This window comes from Copidosoma floridanum, unplaced genomic scaffold, assembly GCF_036245765.1.
Source record: "Copidosoma floridanum isolate Cflo_tuat_1 unplaced genomic scaffold, Cflo_Japanese_pri ptg000020l, whole genome shotgun sequence".
Taxonomy (NCBI): domain Eukaryota; kingdom Metazoa; phylum Arthropoda; class Insecta; order Hymenoptera; family Encyrtidae; genus Copidosoma; species Copidosoma floridanum.
The window spans coordinates 2,556,043-2,577,761 of record NW_028321897.1 but is presented as its reverse complement, the minus strand read 5'-3'; the positions used below and the strand labels follow the sequence as shown (position 1 = coordinate 2,577,761).

General features: G+C 33.9%; 1 long non-coding RNA gene across 1 annotated transcript; it reads right to left on the bottom strand.

Annotated features, from left to right (window-relative positions):
* Window positions 1–3,179: 3,179 nt before the first annotated feature.
* LOC106642023 (uncharacterized) lies at window positions 3,180–13,277 on the bottom strand. Its single transcript, XR_001339057.2, has 3 exons — window positions 13,226–13,277; window positions 7,465–7,550; window positions 3,180–4,032 (listed from the first exon to the last, which is right to left on the bottom strand). It is a non-coding gene; the product is annotated as an uncharacterized LOC106642023 (long non-coding RNA).
* Window positions 13,278–21,719: the final 8,442 nt, after the last annotated feature.

Sequence of the window (21,719 nt, the reverse complement as noted above, 5' to 3'; positions counted from 1 at the left end):
CTTTTCCAGCAAGTTGATTAATTAAGGACCGTAGAAATCAAAGTATAAGGATTCGCAACTTTAGTTTGGCAACGCTTGTCTCTCTGACGTTTCTTTGTGAAGCCGTGCACCAATTCGCAAACAACTTTGTCCTCGGCCTGTCTCTCGTTTGCATGCCAGCTAACCGTTCTGGCTCGGAAAATTCATCAGCCGATTTTCCGCCGCCTGGACACAACGGCACTATCTCATCTTTCTCAGTTGCGAACTTTTCTGCGAACTGACGACTCTTCCGTAAACGCCTACATTAGTGCGTTGTTGAATCAGCACCGAAATTCCATGACATATTCTGTGCATTCATTGTATACATATATTTCGAGATAGGGGCTACTCCCCACACGCTCCCTATATATACGACTGCGGTTTTATAGCTGTCCCCCGACGGTGACAATGCAACACCGAACAGAGCTACAAGTGCCGACATCTAGGTGAGCGCAAGTAGCTAGCTCTCGTCGCCGTCGTCTTCCGTTACCTTTGTCTCGAGTAGAGGTATCGTCGTACCCGTCGCGTGCAGGCTTGTGTACACGCGTGTGCACGTGTGTCGAGAATGGACGGAAGTTTCTTTCGAGAGTTTCGCGGGCGAGTCTTATTGATTTTCCTTTGATAATGAAACTTTTTTTTTCAGTTCTGCATGTTGTATTGCTGCTGTTCCAAGAATCACGTTTTTTTTCCTCGTTTTTTCGCTTCATGTATGGTCTCGGGAACTTTTCTTTTCCTTAGCTTATGACAAATACAAAAAAAAAAAAAACTTTCCTTTTTACTAATCAAGTAAATCTACAAATTCGATTAAAATGTGTTGCGTTGCCTTTTTTATTCTATCAGAGTTTAGTGTTGCAACTAACGATAGGAAAGCGTGGACAAAGGTCCAAGAGAAGCGTATGATTGGGTTTATTTCGACTTTAATTGCTCCCGCTACTCGAGACTATTACTGCAATTAAAGCTTTTATTTGGAGCAACGGGACAAGAAAGCAATTCCCTAATGAGGCTTGATTGGAAGCGCACTACAGTTCACCTCACAGATTACCTCAAAGATAAAAATTACCGCTGATTTTCTTGCTGTCAAAAGAAACTGTATGCGTCGAAGTAAGAAGTTTGATGAATGAATCATGGCTTGTAAAATTATGTGAAAATTTTCTATTTCTCATCTATTATTATTATGCTTACTCAATTACGTTGATTCAAAACTAGTTTTCATAACATTATCAATGTCATCACTGAATTTGTAGCAATTAAATAATTACGTAAGATCAGTTCATAATGTAGCGTATTATTATGTTCCAGCAAAATTTAAATAACAAAATTGTTTGAAACTTATCTGTATCTGTTGAAAAATTAAACTTAATTCATGCAACTGATTAATGAGTTTTTCGAGCAGACACTTTAAGCTCGACTACTAGATACATAGGTATGATATCAAACTTTGAAGGTAAAGTAAATACTGTTTTGAGTATGCAAACAAGTTTAGATCCAGCAAACTTTGCAATTATATCACGTTGTTCCAAAATGTCCATAAAAACGCAAAGCACACAGTATACCTGAACTTTGTGCAAAATATCACTTGTTATAACTGTTTAAAATTAAAAGTTTATTCTACATTTTCTGGTTATAATAAGCTTCAAAAATGCGTATGATTTTTCATCATTATATTTTATTCTTTGTCAATATTACAGTTTTATTCTCTGCACGGCAATCAGCTTACTTATATAAATTTATAATTTACAATAATATAATTAATTATCAATTATACATTCGTATTGTAAATTGTATTAGGATGTACATGTATAACACTGTTCTATGTGAGTTTATCAAATTTTCATATATGCATATTATTTATTTAACAATATAAATCGTTATATTAAAAAAACACTTTATGTACTACAAATCTTATCACAAGATAAATTAATAATAGTTTCTTAATGCATAGGAACAATCATATCAAATTATTTTTTAAATCGATATCATTTCAGAAGAATATTGGTCGCTTAAATGATATCGAACCATCATTATTATGTATATACAATACTAGCGCGTCAAAAACGATATAACAAGGTAATTTCAAACAAAATATGATTTTTAAACGATGTAATATAATATTATTTTCTCAATACAATAAACTTTGACCCCTTGTACCACTTCGCAAAGTTTGAATTTGCTTTTATTGTGTGTAAGGCAATTGTTTCTATGACAATTAATACGTAGTTTTAAAATTTTCTATATTTATAAGTATATATATATATATATATATATCGTTCTAAGCTTCTTGATACATAGATTTTATAATATTTATTTGCAAACAAGCATAATATAAATAATTGCAACTAAATAAATAAATTTCTTTTTTTCTTCTTCAATAATTCAACATTACAACTTAGGGTTTTCTCGTACTATAAAAATAATTTAAACTCTGTGCTACATCATTTTGAGCAAGTTTTATCATCTAACAACAATCACACTTTTCGTTGGAGTTTTCGAGGGCACATTTTTCACCAGATTATTTGTACTGAAAGGCAGTATTTTAAAAAAATTAAAAAAAAATTAACTTAAGTTATTCTAATCTCTAATAATTACGATTATTTATAATATTAGGAGAACCAATAACGAACTTGTTATTTGAGAGCATTGCTCTGACGGAGTTCTATTATTTCATTTTGAAAATAACGATCATCAAAGTATTTATACAAAAAAAAAAAAAAAAAAATTTACCATGTAAAAGCAATGATTTTCCAACTGCTCATACGAGAACAAACATTTCCATCATACACATTGTTTAACCTTATTCTATTAGATATTGTAAATTATAGCTCATAAATTAAGTTTATTTGATTTTTTGTTTCAAACAAATCAGCTTTTTATAAAAAAAATTTTTTACACTCGCAAAAATTCAAGTTGATTGTTAAAAAATTACCAAACCACTAAAATATTGTAAAAGTTTTAGGTCAATTTAAATTTTAGTTGACGTAAATTTCATGTCATTGAAATAGGTGTAAAAAAAGACCTTGTTTACATAGTTCTTATATCGATACAGCATTTTGAAACTAGAATTGGAAGATACTTAATTTCTATTAAAACATGCACTTTTTGTTTCACTAACAGCAACAGAAGTAAATTTTCTTGATATCAAATAAAAATTTACTAGATTTAACAGTAGCTTGTTAATTAGTACAGTATCCTTGTAAAAATTTTCGTTGAACTTGGGTTTGGGATTATCGCTTGAACTTGCATGATCAAATCGGGGCGTTTTCAAGTGGCTAAACAATGTATCTCCTTAACCTATATAAAATAAAGATAAGTATCTGTGCTACAAAAATAGACGTGTGTACGCTTGTGTTGTTCGTAGGCGGAGTTGTTTATAATTCTTGAGAAGTCGCCTGTATCATTATAAAGACAAAAATGTTCTTTTTATAAAAATACAACTACGCCATGTGGATGATCAAGATGACCTTGAAGCCTGAAAAAAGTATGTCTCACGCCTAAGGTTGAATATGTTCAATCACATAAAGTTTCATTTTTTATTTTAGGTAAAATAAATAAAAATGTAAAAAAATATATTTTTATTAATGAAGAATCACGTTTTAAGAACAATTTACTAAAGAAGACTTGATCTGTAGGTTTTAATAATTGTATACTCTGCAAGGCTGAAAAAAAATGAATGTATACAGCATAAATTTACGCATAAATATCAAGCAGAAGTTAAGAGCAAAAAAATTTCATAACGAATTCAAGCAAAATTAAAATCAAAGTTTATTTGAAAAAATAATTCATTGCATTTTACACTTACTAAATTTTACGTTGGATTTCATACTTTTTTCTGACTTCTGAAGTTTTGTTTGTTGAAAAATTTCTGCTTAACACTATTTAGATGTACATATATAAACAATATTTTTATATATAAATTTGATTATTGTTTTTAATTTATAATGTAGCTTATTCGTCATATTTATTTGGCACCACAATCTGCTGCTTTGTGTTGACCCATTTCCGTGGATGGTATGGTGTCTGAAAAAATTTCATAGAATTTTTATTGGATTGCCTTTCTAGTGATATTTAATTTCATACATTCCAATTTTTATCAATTAACATTACTTAAATTTAAAAAAAAAGTTTGGTTAAATCAATATGTACTATACGTCATCCATGTTTGAAAAATAAAAGATTTTATTTTTGTCAAGCAATAAAAGTACTTGATTTTTTAACACTGTCGTAACGAACTTTGTAATATTTAATAACGACTGGATTTAATACAGTTGGACATTACAAACTTTTTTAATGAAACCATTTCCGCGGCTTTTTTTAAACTGTTTTGAATATCCACGATTGTATTGTTTTAGTATTAGCGAGACAAATAACAACGAACATTAAACTATTCTTATTTTGAAATAATACCAGAACTATCGATAAAATACGTTATGTTGAGGATAATGATATTTCTACTTTAAATTTATGATCCATTGAGAGTGAAAATCAATAAGCGCTAACTCTACCGAAAGAAAAAGATGGTCGTGCATTTTGCGGCATGCAACGACCCACATTTTATCGATGCAATAAATTATACTTTAAAACTCGGTTTATTCTCTACAACCCGTCATCTAATAACATTCTTGCGTTATCTCTTGAAAGAATTTTCAACGGCTTATACTACGCGCCTTTTCTTTTGGAATTATCACTTCTTTGCAAACACCGAGTCACTTAAGGGGCTTCTTACTTTTAATATATGTTTGCATTGTGTGCAATAGTATTCAGGTGACTGTGCACATAAAAGTGCATTTGACACTCGAATAATGACTGAGAAGTGCTCTTGAGTTGGAAAATAATGCAGAGTTAATTATCTTTCAGTGGGGCCGTTCATAAAAAATAAATTGGAGTTTTCTCACCTCAACGCTCAAATAATGAATAATATAATGCCACGAGGTAATATACATTTTTATCCCTACTTTGTAGAATAATTGCAATAAATAATAATGCAATAAAAATTCATAGTCTTGTGAAAAAAGGAAATAAAGCCAAAGATATCCGAGTCGAAGTTCGATGTAATTAAAACGAGGGTACGATTTCAAGGGGCTTATTGATATGCTCTCACACAAATGTACACATACAGCTCTTAACCCAAATTGTAAAGAAAATCTATTACCTACTACCTTGTATCAGCAGTTACACGAAAAACGCCAACTAGGAGTCCTCAAAAAAAAGAAAATGTTTTTCTGACTCATACACGAGTGAGCGAGGCGTGGCATACTTTTTGGTGCTAATTCGATTGACAACTGGTCATTGACATCTGGTTGTTATTTTAGTGTGATAAAACTGTTACATTTTTTTTTTAATCGTATAAATAAAGAGTTACTTATAGTTTTTTTTACCCCAGTTTTTGGATAAGAATGTGCAATGTCCCAAAAACCTCATTTTTCGAGACTTGTTGAATTTTTTACTTAACAACCATAAATTTCATGAAAAAACTACTAAAGCATATTATTATTCTTAATTTGCTAAGAAATGAGTGCGTCACACCTCGTTCTATCGATCCTCAAAAATTTTTCCGTACTCCTGTATCGGTGTGAAAAATTAAAAAACCTTTGTCTTAAAAAAAAAATTAAGTTTCTGTTTAAGTAACTTTCAACTAAATTTTTTTCGTGGAATTTTCATATCCATTGATATTTGTCGCGTCACTTAGTAACTGGTTGGAAGCAGAACTTGTCAGTCAAAGCGAGCACGAAACGAAGGTTCAATTAAATTTCCGTAGATAGAAAAAAATTCATTCAATTTTTGATGACGACTAATAAAATTAAAACCAACCCAACATCAACAATTACCTAAAACAAAATTACTCCAAAAACAATGACTCTGAGAAAAATGTTATGCTGTCAATATTCTCCTGGATGGATGAAAAAAAAAAGGTACAACTCATGCACTATCTCTTTTTTCCCCCCGCCATCATTCAAATTGATTTCCGACGATTGATTCAATTACACGCGAACACGTACAAAAGCCAACAACTCGAGATGTTTTTCGTTTTCTTGCTTTCCTAAACCCTCTTTTACCATATAGTCCCGTGCAACAGACCAGAAGCAACCGACTCCGCAATAATAGTTACACGCGCCCGTTACGCGGCTCGATTTCCACGCCGATCTTCCCCTCGTGTGCACACCAATGCCGAAACGACAGTCCTTTTAATGCCCCGCACAGTACGATTTTACGACCCTCCCAACCTCGCCGACCTATAATCCGTCTTACACCTACACTCGTACAACGCGTGCTCAGCAATACGGTATATCCTATCCCTCTTTGTGTGCATGTACGCGCGTTTTATACGACCAGTGCGACCCTCCTATATCGTATACGTGAGCATCTCGTGCAAGCTTGCAGTGTCACTCCGTATACCGTCGGTTCGTGTATACACTGGTCATATCCACCAGCTATATCATACTGCGGGTCAGTCGCGGACACCTAACGTGTAAGGTATACACGTAACCAGTCCTGGTCGATTTACATATTTCTCCTCTCTCTCTCTCTCTTTTTCTCAATTGTTATACTTTCATGCAACACACCGACCGGTGTACATGTCTAAGCTCCGTTGGGGGCTGAAGTGCCAACGTATTTAGCCGACGCGAGGGCGCACCGAGATGCTAAACCGATTATCCGTGGTATGTTTAAAAAACACACCGACTCGGTGCATCGATCGCTTTTAAACCTTCCCCTATGCGCGTCTTTTCGCGTGTAAACACCTGCTCGGCTGATTGGCCGATTATGGGTGTCGGCTCGTAATGACTATTTCGATAGCCTTGCACGCCTCCCCGTATCTGCAGAGGTTGTTTTCCCCTTGCCGCGTACGAAATTTTCGTTCGGATGACAGGGGATAATTTGGGGAATAGTACCCACCGACAGCTGCGCCCCCGTTTGTCAGGGGGTTGTGAGGTGATTGATGGACGACAGCAGTCCCGAAAACAGCGTTGACAACTGTGCGGTAAATTGCTTTGCTTCGTCTCTTTTTTTTTTCCCTGAAAGGTTTTTTCGTTCGTACACAATAGCAGTAATTTCATCGTTAAACTGAGGTGAGGTCGATAAGCCACGTCGATTAGTGCGATGTTGACTGTCATTTTTCTCTTTTATTCGAGCAAGTTGTTTTTATAATTTGGCTCCAAGACAAAAATTACCGTTATTTTCTCCGTGGAACCGCGCACGTGGAGTTGGTCGATTCGGAAATTCTCCGGTTATTCAAACGAGAAAGCTGATAGTCGCAACGGTCGTTACACTACAGTATCGTTCATTATTGAAATTTGTGGGTAGCCCGAGTTCGAATGCCGCGTTCGTTTTACATAGTTGGCACACGATACGATACCCCTTTTGATTCATTTGTACGCCGTTCTTTACAAATGTCGCGCAATTGTACATGGATGGAGATTGGTTACTGCAACGGGTGAGATTTTTATCGTTTACCTATTCTTTTATCTCGTAACGACGAACCATATGACTGCAACAATCAGGCCTATGGTAACCCCAGCAGTGATCGCCACTTGTCTGTTCTGAAAAACAAAAAAAAAAAGGTTCTTTTTCATTGGGTGCTTTAAAATTGCGAGGTTTGGAAATACTTCGAGGGGATAAAATGGGTGTTATTCGGGGTAAACATTCTTGTGACATTCTTCAAATCATGCTTTGAGCATCAACAACGCAAATATTTTGAGGTCAAAGTAGATAATCGATAAAAAACGTGACCCTCGTGGAATCGACCGATTCTTATCACGAAGTACAGGAAACACGAACGGAATCCACATTCTTCTTCCTGGTTCAAACATGAGAATTTTAAAACATACGTGGAAATCCCAAAGATATTTATCGCGGAATATGAAATTCCATCCGTTTACTCGTGTAGCCCTTGATATTTTTATTTTATGGATACGTGTTTCTATTATTTTTTTTACAACACCCCGGATATCTCACGCACGTGAAATACTGTGATAGAATTTTGGTTATTTTTATTGAATGTTGGAGCCAGTATAGTAAAACAAGCTCACATGCATGAGACTTTACATCAATCATTAAACATGCATGTTTATGCACATTCCTAGAACCTTTTCAAGTCACTAATTCATTTTTATAATTAGTACTTACGTATACATTTTGAATTTAATGTATGATCTATGTTTCCTTCAATACAACCGTTCGATTACTCTTCAAACATCAAGCACTTGAAGGGCTTACGCTGGCTCGCGACTAAACTTATTTAAAATTCACGTGTAATCTATATAGTAAGCAGTCCACTTAAACTCATCTGCCTATTTTTGCTTATATTCTAGAGATATAAAACGTTTTACAGCCAAATTTTCGAATATTTTAAGAAATTTAAAGCTACCAGACTTGCATTCCTATTATTTTAATACTATGATATTCTTGTCGCTGAAATACTCAGCATAGATAAAATATAATAAGATTGAAGTTGAGTAAACGTACGAGATAAAATATCTGCATTTTTTAATAAAATTTCAATTCAAATAAACTCTAAATACTTTATTTTTTGTGATGAATACTTAATATGTATTGGATCTTCTAATGGTGGCAATACGTCTAGGTGATTTTTCGAAAATGAAAAAACCACTGCAGAAATCATACGAATAAGCCTAGCACTTATACATCAATTAATAATTTAACGTTATTCTCAGTGCAATAAACTGCTCTGAAGATATTATAAATCGAGACAAAGTTTTTGATTACACATTAGCCACGGCAAATACACTTACAGAGGGGTATGATTGGTGGCCTATGTCACGGCTACAATATCATAGCTCAGTCAATTTTGCCTTTCGGTAAGAGAAAAAGTTTAATTTTACTGGAAATTAAAAAATTATTTAATAAATGATGAATGTTTGTCTGTAACTTTGTAACAGGATAACTGTCCAAAGAACATCGAGAACATTGAGATTCGAGAATTTATTACTTTCCTTATCCTTTAAATCTTTTTATTTTTTTCTCTGACCCGCTCTTATGAAAAAAGCGAACATCAAATGCCAAACGTAAGACGTACGAACATCAAAACGGTGTTAAATAGCTCTTTAAAAAATAAACGATGAGGAAACTTTTTATACAACATTTTTATTTATTGAAATGTTTATCATCAAAACAATAAATAAATATGTTATATTTATAAAAATGGTTATGTTTATTTAAAAAACAGTACTCACATAAAAAAAACGATGTACCTATGTACAGTCATTTCAAAGGGAATAATTATGCACGTGTTCTAAGTGGTTTTGAACAATTGTGAATCGTAAGAAGATAAACAAATGAGTTATGGATGTACTCGATTGGTTTAATTGTTTGAGTAATGGTGTCCCTGCAAATTGCAAAAAACCATTGATTTTGCTCGAAATTTCGAAAATTTATACCTCTTATTTTTTTCAACTTAATCTGTTCATTTCCGGTACGAAAAACCGGTTTTTTACATGTTTACCGTTTTTTTACCATCACCGGAAACGGTAAAGTGTTCGATTTAAGTTTTTTCCATTTTTATTGTAATAATTGTAACTACTTGATTAAATTTTTTCCTCTAAACTCAGAATTGAGCAAAAATTACCGACATTTTTCATTAATTCCATCACACTAAATTAATATAGTTACTCACAACTAATTTGAAAAACAAAAACATATACAAAGGTCCCTTACCACTTCGGAACACCACGAGAAATAAAGCTTGAACGTTTTGATGAGACTACTTCTTCATTCAAGGAGATAAAAACGGTCTTTCGCGTAAATCATAAAACCACTCGAGATTTTTCACCGTAAAAGACCGTATCCAACTGCTTTCGTTCTTGGACGAGGTCCTAGAATCCTCGCGGTCTTGCGCCAGCACAATCATTTCCTCGAAATCGCTCCATTACGTTTTCCCATTGCAAAAGCCATCAACGTTTGAGTATTTTTTCATGACCGTAATAAAGCCACCTCGTCGCCGCGGTAAAACGTCTTAATCGATGTGATTTAGGTTTTTCCGTTTGTGGAGAAAAACATTTCAAGCGATTGATTTTCTGGTGATGCTGGGGTATAAAAATTGACCTGCGTTTATTTATTTTTTTTTTTTTTTTTGGTTGTCGCGTTGTTTGGAGTTGATTTGTGGTTGCAACGCTTCAAGTAACTATGAAGCAAAAAAAAAAAAATTTCGTGTGTTGGTTTGTTTTGATAAATTTTTTAAAATTATTGTTAATGAACCAGTTTTGTAACGTATAATTTCAAACTTGAAATTTTGACTTTGAGATGGTATAGATCTTTTTTTTTTTATGCATAAACTGACGTGGCAAATCAATTTTTATAAATCAAGGATATCTTTTACGCGTGTAAAAGAGAGCAAAGGAAACATATCTGAGGTAATAATCGATTAAATTTTTTTTGTATTTTATTAAAAATGATACATAGGTCATTTTACAAAAACCGGCAGATTTTAAAGGCTAAAAAAGTGATTAAATTTTTTCAAACTCTTTTTTTCAATAACCAAAATAAATTTGAAATTTGTGAATTTTCCGAAGGAAATGTTTAAATAATATAAATTGATGTAAAAATTTGAAATCAGGGATCAAGTTAGGGGTGAGGCAGAAAATAAAACGTGACAGTGTTCAAAATTTTCTATAATAAAGCTCCTTACCGCTTTTACTTCCTTTTCTCCTCTTTTTCCCTTCATTTTACAGTCTTTGCTGAACCAACGTAAAAAGTTGGACGTACGCAGTAAGGAGATTCATCATCAAAAATGTTGAATACTGGCATATTTTATTTTCTGCCTCACGCCCCACGTTATCGTTGATAGAAAATTTCTTGATAATTACCAGTAGAGGGTGTTTTTTGATAAAAATTTGGAACTAAAAAAATGAGTACCTTTACGGGCTCTGAAAAAATCCTTGTAAAATATAAATTCTGACGCACCAAGTAAAAATTAAACTTCGCTCTTGCGGTTGTATCATGCACGTACCAGGTACATATTTTTATCCATCACCACCTCAATTTAAAAGTGAACTACTCACCAAGATACACTGCATTAAAAATCGTTACGGGCTCTGAGGTTTTATTTTAGGAAGACTGGCTAATTCGCGCGCATGTAGCACTAGCCGATAGTGATGGAAAAAATTATACAAATTTCTGCACTATTCTCAATCTCTGTAGAATACAATACGTTCAAATTAGAGCACCCACTTAACTGTAATTGCGTGTATTTATGAAATTATTTTCCACGAATATATTGGCTTTGTTTGAATTTTAGGGCCATTATTTAAATGGTACACAGGCCATATGTAAATTTTCTCTTTAATCTCCATAATAAATGAAAATAATTCATTTAAATAAAAAATAATAAAACAGTGATGATTTTGAGATAAGACACGAGCTCGTGACGCCAATGTAGTCACTTTTTTTTCATTTAAAATAAAACCAATAGCTTTTCGTGATTTAATTTATGTACTAACTTTAGAAGAATACTTAAAAACTTTTAAAAAAATCCTTATACATGGCTTTTCGATTGACTGAACCGTGAAAAATTCTGTTTTCTGCATAATGACCCATGTACACAAAACATATGTTTCGTAATTTTACGCACTAATAAAATAGTATTCAAAAACCTTAAAACAACGAATATGACAGATTATTAAAGGCGGCTCGTGCACCATTTATTATTAAGGGCCAACTTTGCCCATGACATCGCAAGACAGCTTTTAAACACATTTCAAAAGTTTTTAATCTACACCCCAAAAAAAGTCTGATCGTTGTGATTGACCAACAAAGCTCTACCAAAATACGATAATTCCTCGAATTGGCATTTTTTTCAACTGTTATACAGTAAAATCGACTTGCATTCGATAAAAATCTTCCGAATTGACATTTATTCAATTTACTTTTATCAAGTCCATGAAAACGTGGTGTCACGTTTGACAGGTGTCGGGTAAAAAAAACGCACAAAGCTAAAATGGAGTTTGAAATATCCGTACACGCTACAGGTCGATTGAAACTGTAATCATCATTTTTTTTTTTTTTTTTTTTTTTTTTTTTTTTCCTTACTTTTGTACGATTTCGCATCGCGTAATCTTATTAATTTGACGCTGACTGCTCGATTCTCTATCAGATGATAAAATACACTCAATCCAAGTCCTCAAATCGCAGTGAGGCCATTTCAACCGAATGGTCTGCTTGAAGTTATAATTTTTATCATCATGCAATAATAACGAAGTTAAGTGTTTTGAGATTCAAATTTTATCGTGCCTCGTTAACGCAAGTGGATGAAGAACGGTAGTGTTTTTTAAGCGTCGGATACCGCGTATTCATGTGTTTCTGAGAGAAAAAAATAATAAAAACTATAGAGAAACTCCAGCAAAAATTACCACTCCGCACAGTAAATCGGATGCAAGTTGGCAAAAAAGGAAAAAATCAGTAAATATTAATGTTTAAACAGTAAAAAGTATAGTTTAAATAGTTGGAATTATGGTTAAAACACATTAAAAATTACCATACTGGAATAGAAGACCTTAAAAGGATCGGTTGATAAATTTTACTTTCCTGCATCGAAATTTTTACTTTTCGAACCATATAGTTTTATCTGTTGAATCAATAATCTTTACGGTTGAAAATAATAAATGTTTCCTTCTGTGCCAGCTAGCATTCGATTTACTGCGCGGAATGGTAATTTTTGCTGGAATTTCTCTACAATTTTTTATTATTTTTTTCTCTTAGTGTACTTTGACTGAGCGTTTTTTTTAAACATGCAGTATAACCGGCTCGAGCATCAGAGTGGTTTGCCGAGAAAAGTGCCAAAAAGTCGGAGCACCACCGTCTCAACCACGAGCCACGCGAACTGGAGCAACTAAAAAAAAAAGCGTTGTTCTTAGAAGTTTCGCGCACTCGGAGTAATTTCGGAAAATTAATCAGCAAACACGCGCGCAGTGCAGCAGCCGGGCTCTCGAAAAACCACGAACAATCGGGAAAAGTGCAGTACAATGTGCCCCCCCCGAATGTATACACCTGCGGTACATATATTCACCGCCAAAACCCATTTATCAACCAAAGCGCCGAGCGGGAAGAAAAAAGCAGTCCAAGGCTCCGTCGTGGGGGTAAGAAAAAGCGCCGCGCCCCGCTTTTTTTACGGTTCGTCCTCGGACTTGCTTGGGAAATTTATAAAGCGAAATTGAGCGTAGAAAGGAAAAATGATAAATAAAAATCCAATATAGTTCCGTACTTGTCTGCGAATCTTGGCCTCCCTACACTCCTCCATGACGACCTGGGCCAAAAAGGGACCCATGGCCGGAACGGAGGAGGAGTTGCTCTCCTCCATGCGGTCGAGGCCGCGCTCGAGATCGTGGTGGCGGGATATCTGTTGTGACACCTCGGCTCGGTGCTGATGGTGCGGCTGCGGATGACCACCACCATATCCACCGTAAGGCCCCCCAACAGCTGGTCCGTGGTGGCTCTCGTACTGGTACTCCATATCCCTTTTTTGTGTACCCTCCGATTTATCGAGCAAGTGTTGTCTTTACTCGTTGTCGGTGGTGTAAAATGTAAAACAAAAACAACAACAATAATAGGGGGGGAGCAAAGGGTACGAGCCGGGATGCGCTCGTGGAACGGCGCTCGCGGACCGACTGGTGTGTGCGCGGCCAGGCCTTTCGGCGCCAAAGCTCCGCGGTGCAGGTGGTGTGTATATAGGGATACGTATATACATATGTGGCACAACCGCCGCGTCGGCGCTGGTATTCCACCCACGAGCTTCGGAAGAAAATGGGACGCGCTTTTTCCTCCCCCTCGCTCGCGCACTCTACGCTTTGCCTCGTCCCTTTGCCAAGCTGCGACCACCCCACCACCACCCCGATAGTGAACGTCCACCCTTATTTCTCCTTGTCTCCGCTGCTGCTGATGTTGTTCTGCTTCTGTGCTGCGTGTATACGTGTATATACGTATACGCACGCGGGGGTACAGTCGTAACTCATTTGGCTGTACTCTGGTTGTTGGGAGGGGCGGGAGGAGTGATTTCAAAAGTTTTCCTGCACCATTGCGATAGATTAAGTAAGTGGTGTGGTTAAGTGCAACTTGGTGTGACTGTTGGTCGAGTTAGGGTTTAGGATACATGGGATATAAAGTTTTGTGGGGGGACGTGGGGGGAACTCGGAGGGGGGCTAGTAAGCGTGACTTTGAAAATAACTATATTACGTAGAAAAATGCATTTATACGCAGATATTAGGATGATAAAAAATAAAGACGATTAAGAAAAGTTTTAACTACTTTTAATGAAGGGTTCTGTAAATATTACGAAAAGTTTTTTGATTTCTTCAACTCGTTACTGGTACATCTTCATTATATGTTTATGAACGCATATAAAGTCGATCTATCAAAAGTTGAGCTTTAATAAAATATTGTATTTACGTGATTAAGTGAGAATATTGGATTGTTCGTACGGTACATAATAGGAATTTTTTTACCAAAATACAGTTGACACCCTAGTAGAAGTGATAAATGACATCGAGACTAATTGAATTCGACGCTTTGGGATCGTAATTACGTATAAGTTTGTATCTTCAGTGTCCCATCCATAAACGGACATAATATTTTCATTCGTGAAACCATCAGAGGCACAAACATTATGGAAACAGATTTGATGTTACTAGATTTTTGCAAGTACAAAGCACGACTGGTACTTTTGTTATCAAAGTAAAAATTTTTAGTTACATCATGCGTAAAAATTTCAATGTATTGCATAACGAGTTTTTAGTCGATTCAAAATGATATTTGCCTTCATCTCAAATGTTAAAATGTTATTGCAAGTAAAATTGTTTGATACAAAAAAAGTGTATTTTTCAAGACTTACTACTTTTGTCTTTAATGTTATTTTGGGAACTTAATTCTTTTTGCCATGGGCATAAAACTTATATTTAATTTAATAATAGTTTCGGTCAGTTTTTAATTCAGAAAATCATACAGTGTGAGAAAATTGAAATTCGCTGAAATCCACGACTTTTTCCCAAAATGCATACACACGTAAAATGTTAATTTCTCTGCAAAGAAACCTCTCCGAATGCAAACTCCGACGCGATAGCACCGAAACGATGTTATCTATACCAAATTCGAGCTCATGTAGATAAAAATAACTCGTGTTTTTATCTTAAAACTTGATTACTCGTACACATACAGTTGACTCACCACAAATCATCTTAAAGTATACCTATACCTGTAACATGTACCGGTCTCGTACAAAAGTAAAAATTCAAGGGTCATTCCACCGTTTGCTCCGTCGAAAAAGCTGATCTCATTAGATTCGAAGCCCTACAATTTTGTGGAAAAAAAGGGGTGTGTTTTGTAAACGAAACCAAACACTCGACGCCGTAAGCACAACAACGAAACTTCGATCCCTCAATACTCGCACACACGTACATATCCATACACCACGTACACAAGTCTCTTAAACAAAAGCAGAGGAGGAGGAGAATGTCATACACCAGCTTCTATGTACACACGAGCCAATGTAGAGACGGAATGGTATAGGCTGTCAGGTATCCGTACGATAGCGCCCACAGATCCTGTACATGCGACACACACGATTGCGAGGAGGAAGCTCCGAGGCGGAAATGTTTCAGGACTCGAGAGCTGCCAAGGACCTCGAAGCAGGGGGGGCTATCTTTCCTTTCGCCGCCCGGAACGGGGCTAATGGTTTTCTTTCTCGACGACTCTGCGATTGCTACTCTTTTTCTTCCTTTTTTTTTTGTTTTTCTTCTTGCCCAGCAGTTCACTCCTCCGTGGACACAATGGATTCGCAACCGCCTCGAGATATTTGGCAGTTTGCTGGATTAATCAGGCCCTATTTCACGGGAACACGGGTCTTTTTCGCAATTACCCCTCGCAAAGAGTATCCTCCCCTTTGAAGAGTGTCACAGTACAGCTCCTCCTTGGCGATGGAAAGACACCCACGGACTCGGAATTTTTCGTATATTTATGCAAACGAAAAAATGAATGTAAGATTTTGTCAATTTGTCATCTAGTTTCAGTTTTCCAGCAAGCTGTACTCGGTAAGCGGGTTAGCATTGAGGGGATGACCGTGGCGCGTGAAAAAGCAAAGTGACAGGAGGGATAATTTAATGCCCCGCCGTACTCTGTTGGATGGTCACGTGTATCGATCGCGCGATCCGCTTAACATTCGCCGCGCCACGTTGACCCTTGTTAGGGGTTGATGGTCTTTTTCCACCGGCGTTCCATCATTTTTGATTCCCGGTCCTTTACTTCCAAGGCTGGATCATCAATTTCAGCTTTCCCCAGACAACTTTTCTTGGCAGCTCTCCTGCTTCGAGGTATATATACGGTGCTCGAATGTTTCCGTCATCCGTTTTTTTTTCTCCCTCTCTCGACTTTGATGGAAAATCGGTGTCTGATTTTTTTTTCCGTGTTTTACTTGATCTCACGGTTTACAAAAGTATTAGGGAATATTTCGAAGTCCTTCATTTCTTTATCGTGTTTTTTGTTTCGAGTGTTATTCCATAGAAAGTTTGGTTTCTTCTTTTTTTTTTTGCATTTAGAAGGGGTTGGTTAAATTTTGAACCGTACGAACAATCACAATATGCAACACAATTGGATATATTTTAGCGCCATATCTGATGAAAGGATTAGAAACTATAACTGTGTAACAAAATTCTGAAATAAAGTATAGGCATAGTTAAAAGAATGGGATTTGTATGGAAAATGGCTGAGGTACTTTAAACATTGTGGAGTTTAAATTTCTGAGAAACAAAATGTAATCCACGAGAGTCATATTATTTATGCCTAGACACTTTTAACTACTCCCATTGTGCGAGCTTCAAGAGAGTTAAAGAGAAAAGTTAGATCTGGCGTGTCATGCATTTTAATTGAACTTGAAGGAGTACTTCGTTATGTTACGGAGAAAACTTTAAGACCCGCCTTTTGCGCTACGTGTGATTTCCATTTAATCTCAATTAAATATTTATGTGCGTAAAATACTGGCAACGTAATCCTTGATACTGACAAAGTGTAGTTTTAATTATTATTCTTTTTGAAGGAACGGGAAAGGTATTTTTTTACTGATACACTGTTATGAAATAACGTAAATTTAATTTTCTTCACAAAACTCAAACTTTTGATTCAAAATTCAAAGCATTATTACTCAAAAGACTTTTTGCTTGGTTGTGCGTACCATGTTTCGAAGTTCATGTAACAAATTTATTATTCTCTACAGTTCTGAAAAAGAAAGAAAGAAAGTAACTCTCAAAGTCGATATAAATATACATCTATTTCGTTTAACTAAGTAATTTAAATCATTCTTGGCTCTGGATCACGATTGTATCAAAGAAATATTTTAAAAATAACCTTATTGGCGTATGAAAAGTGATTTTTACTTCAATCTTTGCTAAAAATTCATTGATTTTTAAATTTGTAGTTTTGAGACAATTCAAAAGTTATGTTGTTCTTGTATTAAAGCGTAGTACGTAAAAGATTACATGAGGATTAAAAAAAAATACAAAATTTCTTTGATTAATTAAAAATCCAAGCATTAACCTTTTTTCTGTGGCAGGTGTTCACCAGAATTGACGAACTTGTGGTAAGATGAATAAATTTATTTTTGCACAAACTGTAACTATTATAGCTGATTCAAAAAATAAAAAATTCCTTTGTAAATACAGAAATATTTTAAGAAACTTTTTGGTTCAATAATAAAACTTTTAAACTAAAAAATATTACTATCACACTATTATTATTATCGTTATTATTGATGCTATTATTATTATTGTTATTATTATTATTATTATTATTATTATTATTATTATTATTATTATCATCATCATTATAAAAACCAATAATTTTTATAAAATAGTTCACTGTTTTTAATCAAACTTTGATTTTTGATCTTTTTTTCTTAAAGGTCATAAATATGTCGAGGACCTTAAATTATTCAGCTGAAACTTATTTCGCGAGAATTGAGATGACCACTACGAACTTAAACTAGGTCAGCCGAAAAATCCAGGAATTAAGGTAGGTCTTAATTAAAATATCCCAAATATAATAAAATTCACCTAGAAAATGAAATAACTTGCAACAGCTTTATCAAAGCTGTCAGAGTGAATCAGTTCTAAATTTTCTAATAGAGGTACTAGAAAGTAAAGTACTACCTTTTAACAAAACAAAAAGGTTAGGTAAGTGATGTGTTGGGTTAATATTTTGTCAAGAATTTCTGAAATCTTTATACACTGGCAATGAATAGTATTCCTAATAAATCTGTAGCCTTGAAAAGTTTTGAAATACAAATATAAAAACGGCAACGTTTTTTTTTTGGTGCAACATACATTTTGTATGACACTCGTAGTACAATACTGTTAAGTAAGTACTTGTACTTTAACAAAATCAAACTAAGTAATATTGACTTTTGCCCTAACATTTTCATTTACATTCGACATAGTGAGGCATAAATGTATTTGATCTGAGGTTTGCATGAGGTACCAGTCAAAAGTCAATATTACTTAATAATATAAGACGTCCATTAACAGTTGGTTAGTAATTAAAAAAACGTCCAATGGTGGTACTGTCAAATTTTGTATTTATTAAAAAACAAAACGTCGTTTCGGCCGTTTGGATAATGTCCTGGCCCTCATCAGGTACAAAAATTTATGAGTAATAAAAATTCTCTACAATACAAATTTTGATAAATACAATAAAAGCAAATTAAGTAAAGTTTATAATATACCTCTGACTCTTACGAAGGGGACGTAAAATCGTAATGTAGTCAGAGTTTCAAGTTTCGTTGCTTTTATATTCTGCACATACACAAATGACACAGTATACGCACATAATACAATCAAATAGAGAGACTTGTAACAATTTTTCAATTTTTCTGTATCTTGTTGTCTATTAATATGATTATTGAAATAATGTATATTTAACATTTCGGAAAACAGGCGCTTTTTATAATTTTGTTCGGTGTCTAAAATTTTTATTTTATCAAATTGAAGTTGTGTGTAAATTCAATGCTATATTGTGATAGTACAGATGTATCTTTTTTTTTCTTTATGTCTCTTCTATTATTCAAGTGAAAAGATCGAATTCAATTTATTGTTTAAACTGTGCACAAGACCAATGTGAAGCTTCTTACAAAAATATTTAATAAGACCGTGCAAGTGGGGAATATACGGTAATGATAAGATTAGTTTATAATTATTATTGTTTCTATTGCAAATGTCAATCATGTTCATGTTTTTTAAGGTATTTATTCTTTTGTTTAAAAATTTATCAATAAATCTTTGAGGAGAGTTGTTATCTAGTAAAAATTTATTGATTAATTTTAAATTATCTTATATAATTGAGTGTCTGCTAACATAATGGAAAAGTCTACTAATGTGTAAAGAATACCTATTTTATGTTGTATTAGATGGTGGGAGAGAAAATTCAAGTATCAGCCTAAATTTGTAGGTTTTTGGTACCAATTAGTTAGCACCGTGTTATTTTGTTGAACAATAATTTTTAAATCCAAGAAACTAATGCTGTTGTTGTTGCATGTCTCAACAGTGAATTGTAATTCCGGACAATAGCTACTAAAAATGTTTTTAGTATAGTTAATATATTTAGTAGGCACACATATAAGAATATCATCCACATACTGGGACATTGTCCAAACGGTCCAAAACGTCGTTTTGTTTTTTAATAAATACAAAATTTGACAGTACCACCATAGGACGTTTTTTAAATCAATATTACTTAGTTTGACTTTCTTAACGTACGAGTACTAAACAGTATTATACTACGAGTGTCATACAAAATGTATGTTGCACCAAAAAAAAAACTTTACCGCTTTTCTATTTTTATTTTAGAACTTTCCAAGGCTATATATTTATTAGGAATACTATTCAGTGCCAGTGTATAAAGGCTTTGAAATTCTTCACAAAATATTAACTCAAATGGGTTCAGGGAGTTTAACTCATATTATCAATTGGGAAAGGACTCAATCAGTAAGTTAGACATAAGTGGCATCGTCTATAAGATAGCATGTGGGTGCAGGATGTGTTATATTGGCCAAAGTAAAAGACACCTTCGTGTGTGGTTGCGAGAACACGAATGTTTTATCAAAAACAGTGATGAAAGGTCTGCCCTTTGATGTCACTCTGTGAATTGTCCGTGGCTTCGAATTCGAGTTCGAATTCGAGAGAGCAGTGATTCTTGATCGAGAGCCTAATAAGTATACACGCGAATTTTCTGAAATGATTTTTATAACATTAGTTGACAACAATATGAATAGACAGTTAGATACAATAAAACTTAATAAGTCTAACAAAAATTTATTATTTTAAATTAAAAATAGTATAAAAATTAAATTATAGTTTTCAATAGTTAATTATTTTATAGTAAAAACATGTAAAATTACCACATTTATTATAAACGGTAGTAGAGTAAAACAAAAGAAAAATTGAGGTTGAATGAAATTCTTCCCCAGATACTTTTACAAACAAAACGTAGTGATAAATAAAGGACCTATTTATGAGTACGAATAATATTTTCTTTTCAGCAAAAATATGACCAAAACATAAGTACGTTAAAATCAAATTTATCATAATACAATACGTAAATAACTGCTTGTCAGGATTATTATGTCCTTTGTTTACTCCTACGTTTGATTTTGTAATTAAAAGTCAAATAAACGAAGAAGTTCGGCCTGTAGATTATAAAAAAAAAAATGCTACCCAGTTAGTGATTTATTGGAACGAGTGGTAGAGTTCTTTCAACAAGAAAGGAGAACATTTTATCAGGACCCAGAAACAACGACTTGGAAGTGTAGAATGTGTAGACAATGCCATTATTAACATATTTGCATTTTTCTTATACTGCATTAGGAAAGCTTCATTCAATGATTAATGTATGGATATGATTAATAATTATTACCAAAATTTTTATTACATTATGACATAAGGGTGTAGCATTGCATGTATTGTGTTTCTTACGAAAAGCCCAAAGTGAATTTCTATTTCTCATAAGTGAATACTATTAGTTGTCATAATTACTTATCTATTTGTGTGCCTTCCATTTATTTATTTTTTACTCGTCGTGTATGTGTTCATACCTTTCCTTTTTTTATTCCGTTTCTTGTTTTCAGAATTATGTACAATCTAGTGATAATACATCAGTTGCCAAACATTTTGTCTTCTCTTGCAAGGTTTTATTGGAACAACATAAAATTACAACGTAATATTTACCTCGTGAGGGAACATAACATTTTTTTGAAGTCAAGAATACATTTTTAATTATATGTAAGGATTTCATAAGATTTTATGCCCTTAATTATAATAAAAACAATAATTTCCTAGATCATCGATATCGATATCCTATTTCCTGAATATCGATAACACTGTAAAAGGAAGTTATTTTTTATCCAAAAATACGCCTGTCAAAATTAGTGGGTCTAGCATCCATGAAAATAATTTATCAATGTTTTAAATTCCGAGCAACTAGCGTGCAGTCTTATTAAATATCACGTATTTTATTCTACTACCTGGCTTATGTGTAGTATAACTTACTACCCAAATCTTTTTTACCCACAAACTTTTATCCCAATCATTGTAATTATTAAATAATAGAAATTTAATGATTATGACTAGAAAATTGATAGTCTTATGAGCTTTAACTGTGCATTAGATAATTTCGAAATTTTTTAGTAAAATACTTGAAAATTAATACTCGCACATTCAAAAACA